Source organism: Phoenix dactylifera, chromosome 4 (assembly GCF_009389715.1).
Source record: "Phoenix dactylifera cultivar Barhee BC4 chromosome 4, palm_55x_up_171113_PBpolish2nd_filt_p, whole genome shotgun sequence".
Lineage (NCBI taxonomy): Eukaryota > Viridiplantae > Streptophyta > Magnoliopsida > Arecales > Arecaceae > Phoenix > Phoenix dactylifera.
The window spans coordinates 1,626,544-1,631,438 of NC_052395.1; the positions used below are offsets into that span (position 1 = coordinate 1,626,544).

The window sequence follows — 4,895 nt, forward strand, 5'->3', positions numbered from 1 at the left end:
GAAAGTCCGTATCTTCATTTAAAGGATTTTGAAGAATTGAGCATTACATTTAAAGTGCCAAACGTCACCGAGGATGTCCTCAAGTTGACATTGTTTCCTTTCTCTCTAAAGGATAAGGCCAAAACATGGCTAAACTCTTTGCGACCTAGATCAATAAGAACTTGGCAAGATATGCAGAGAGAATTTTTAAAGAAGTTCTTCCCCACACAAAGGACCAACTTTTTGAAAAGACATATCAGCAATTTCCAACAAAAAGATAATGAAACATTTTATGAATGTTGGGAAAGATTTAAAGACCTTCTTCTCTCATGCCCTCATCACGGATTCGAAACTTGGAGAACCATTAGCTTCTTTTATGAAGGTTTATCTCCACAGTTGAAACAGTTTGTAGAGACCATGTGCAATGGTAGATTCTTAGAAAAACAACCTGATGAGGCAGGGGAGTATTTGGATTCCCTTGCTGAGACTGCCCAACTTTGGGATAACGGGGATAGAAACAACAAGTCTTCGCCTAAGCCTACTAGCTCTGTACAGGGAGGCCTTTACAACCTCAGAACTGAGGATGATCTTCATGCTAAAATGGCAGCTCTCACTAGGAAGGTAGAAGAAATTGAGCTCAGGAAGATTGAGCTTGTCAAGACTATAGAACTTAGAAATGAGTGTTGTGGTATCTGCGATATGTCGGGTCATACTACTACAGATTGTCCCACCATACCGGCATTCAAAGAAGTCTTGCACGATCAAGCAAATGCTATGAACTCCTACCAAAAGCCTTATAACGATCCATACTCGAATACCTATAACCCTGGTTGGAAGAATCATCCAAACTTTAGGTGGAGAAACGATCATCCTCAACAGTCACACCATTCAGCTCCTCCACCTGCACATCCTACTTATGCACCATCACCTTCTCAAAAGCCAAATATCGAGGATACCTTGCAATCCATACAAACTTTTCTACAAGGTCAAGCTAATATCAATGCTCAAAATACTCGAAATTTTGAAGACATAAGGAACCAATTGTCAATGTTGACTACCGTCCTAAGTACCCAAGAGAAGGGTAAGCTTCCAGCTCAACCCCAACCTAACCCACAAGTGCACGGTAGTAATAATACGGCTCCTTCTAGTTCGCATACAGAGCATGCAAAGAGCATCATGACTTTGCGTAATGGGAAAGTCATTGATCAAACCGTCCCATTGAGACCGCAGGTCACTTCTAATTCTGATGCTCCCAAAGTTGATGAAAGGGACAAAGAAGAAGTTGAGGTCCCACCTTCTATTAAGAAAGTTGAATGTCCTTTTCCTCCACCTTTTCCACAACGGTTAAAGCCGTTGCAAAAGCTCGAACCTAATTCTGAAATTCTTGAGCTTTTTAAACAAGTAAAGATCAACATACCTCTTCTTGATGCAATCAAACAAGTACCCTCATATGCCAAATTTTTGAAGGACTTGTGTACTGTTAAGCACCGATTAAATGTTAAGAAGAAGGCATTTTTAACTGAAAATATGAGTGCTATTTTGCAGCACAACATTCTCCCTAAATATAAAGATCCAGGTTGCCCAACCATCTCATGCATCATAGGCAACTTTAGGATAGAGCGAGCATTGTTAGATTTAGGGACGAGTGTGAATTTGTTGCCATATTCTGTATATGAGCAACTTGGTTTAGGTGAGTTGAAACCAACCTCCGTCACTTTGCAATTAGCTGACAGGTCAGTTAAAATTCCAAGGGGGATTATCGAGGATGTATTAGTCCAAGTAGACAAGTTCTACTTTCCTGTCGATTTTATTGTATTGGACACACATCCGGCTTCGAACTCACAGTCTCAGATTCCGGTCATTTTAGGACGTCCATTCCTTGCAACTTCTAATGCATTGATTAATTGTAGGAATGGCGTCATGAAGCTTTCTTTTGGTAACATGACCTTAGAATTGAACATTTTTAATGTGTGTAAACAACCCAATGATCCCGAAGAGAGTAAGGAGGTTGATTGGGTTGAAACCATCGCAGAAGATTATTTGTTAGCTAAAGCAATTAACGACCCATTCAATGATAGCTTAATTGATTGGTGTCCTAATGGAACCAATGATGATGATTTGTCAGTCACACCTATTGTGGATAATCTGGATATCAAGATGGTCAATGGGTGGAGACCAAAAGAAGGAGAATTTGAGAGATTGTCGCCTCGAGAGGTGAAAATAGTACCATCCCATGAGCAAGCACCCAAGCTCGAATTGAAATCCTTACCAAAGGAACATAAGTATGCTTTTCTTGGACCCGAAGATACTTTTCCTGTAATCATCTTGTCTGGACTTGATCATACCCAAGAAAGAAAATTAATTGATGTTTTAAAGAATCATAAAGGAGCCTGGTGCAAAAATAAAATTGTTCTCCCAAGTGCAAGAGAATCGCACAAGTAGTAAAATCTCGGGAGTCCGAGGTCGAATCCTCAGGGAACGATCTATAGATTATTAGCGTAATTTTTAGATGTAATTTTCAGTTGAATAAATATGTGGATTAAGATGATGTTTTGATTTTCAGAAATTAAAAGCAGAGAATAATAGATCAATAAACTAAGTTCAATCAAATAGAAATGGTTAGGGATCCGGAATCCCCCTTGACAATATTGCGTTCAAGAAATAAACTTGGTAATTCTCGATCAAGGATCAAATAAATAAAATAGTTTCAATCATGAAATATATCTTTGAATACATGAACTCAATGTCTAAGCATTCATCGTGCCAGTTATGTCTACGACAAATCAAATATCAGAGCAATCCATGCATCAATAAATATAAAACATGATGAATCTATCTAATAAAAAATATGAGAGAATCAGAACATATGAAAAGATGTAAATCCATTAAAACCAAAGTTCAGAGTTTACTTCAAGAAAGTAACAAGTCAAGGGTTCTCCCATCACCCTTCACCGAAGGATTCAGCCCTCCATTAAAACATTAGCCCCTTCCTCCCTTTTTTTTTTTCTTTTCTTTTCGGAAGAACAGGGCATCCCCTGTTTCTTCCCTCTCTCTTTTTTTTTTCTTTCAAAATGCTAGGGCCGGCTCCTCTGTTTTTTTTGAATGAAGGATCCCCCTCTCTTCCCCAGCCTGCCCGGCTTTATATAGTTCATGCGAGCCCTCATGCTCGCAGGGGAATGGGCGCGGATGGATGGACGGATGCAAGCGATCGCGACTCCGAAAGCTCCGGACGCGGAGGATCTGGGATTCTGGAAGATCACGATCGCCTGGGATGTGGATGATCCTTCGCAGTCGGCTGGGACTTTGCTGGGATGCGGGTGGATCATGATCACAGAGCTGGGATCTCGGGAGATCTGAAATCTGGGACTCCATCGCTTGAGATCTGGACGTAGAGGATGATCACGGACGGCTGGATCGCAGCTGGGACGTGCGGATGAAGCGGAAGGAAGCTGAGATCTGGGAATCCTGCGGGATTTGGGGAAGGCTGAAAATCGTGGTGGATGCTGGGAGCTGATCACATGGACACGGGATGAGGAGTCGCACGCTGAGATTCGTATGATGCCTGGCTGACGGTGTGGACGGATGAGGGAGCTGATAGCATAGCTTTGGATGCTGTGGATCACTCACGGAAGAAGAGGATGAGCTGCACGTGGGCTCCGTCGGGCTGAGATGCACAGGCTTCTGGGAATTGGTTGCAGTGAACTGGCTGACTGAACTTAGGTTCCTTCTAGTGTGCAACTAGGGTTGAACCATTCAGTTAACTGCATCTTTTTGGACCCAATGCGTATTTTAGCTTTAATTTATGATCACCTGCACCCCACAAAAATATAATATTAATGCAGCACTTTTATTATTATTTGTTAGCAATAATACTAATTTAAGTGATGTGTAGATCGCACTTTTGTGCTCTCATCACACCCCCCAACTAGCTTATTGCTAGTCTCTAGCAATTAACGAGCAGATAATAAAATGAGAGTGCAAAAGGTGTGGTTTAACCTATGACTTTTTATTGAAGCTAAAGATATAAAACTAAGATATGTACTCACTTTCGTAGGTATCACGATTGCACTTAGCACGTGCAACAAGCCGTTAAACCCCTAGGTTACCCTAGTGGACGAGTGTTGTCTCGTGAGGGTTTTCAGGAATGTTACCCACAAACATCATGAATTATATGACATGAGATTCTAATGAAAATATGAAATAAATCTTAAGCTAATACACATGTAATTAATTGATATATATTTTCAAGCATGGCAACTGTCAAGGCAAGGAATATAAAAGTGTAGTGTGCATCAAATCATATGACTTTCTCAGAGTACTAATACCTCCACCACAACAGAGCACCGCCTGAGTTTTAGGTGCACTACTCAAGTCCACAAATGTTTTCTACACTTTATTAGAACCTGATCCATCAAATTTTCAGAATATCACTTGTTGTCTAAATTTGTCAAGAATGGTTCGCATATAAAGAAAGAGCTATCAATCCCAACTAAACAACCCGGATACACAGAGGTCCAATAACAATGGAGTCAAACCAGCCATTACCACATGTCACTAGGTTCAGTCCAACCAACCTTATTCATGCTTATTGTTATTTTTATTTTTAAAACACATATGACGATTACAATAGTCCAACCCCATTAGGCTCTAGTAAGATCCGTGTAGCGAGCTTTCAGCCAATGACCCCCGATCCAGTTGGCTCAAGACATTAGGTGAAACACCCCTCGGGCTTAATTACTCGAATCAGACTACGCCACGAGGACAGACTTGTCATCATGAGGATTTTTTTTTTTTTTTTTTTGCAAGAAAAGAGAAGATAGACTGAACCATATATATATTTTTTTATTATATATGTGACTGCATCGTGACTATAGGTCAACCAAGGTCGGATCATAAGGCACCTAAGTAATCTAACT

At 40.6% G+C, this 4,895-nt stretch overlaps 1 non-coding gene across 1 annotated transcript; it reads right to left on the reverse strand.

Moving 5' to 3' along the window:
- Positions 1-217: 217 nt before the first annotated feature.
- LOC120110707 lies at positions 218-326 on the reverse strand. Its single transcript, XR_005511848.1, has one exon. It is a non-coding gene; the product is annotated as a small nucleolar RNA R71 (small nucleolar RNA).
- Positions 327-4,895: the final 4,569 nt, after the last annotated feature.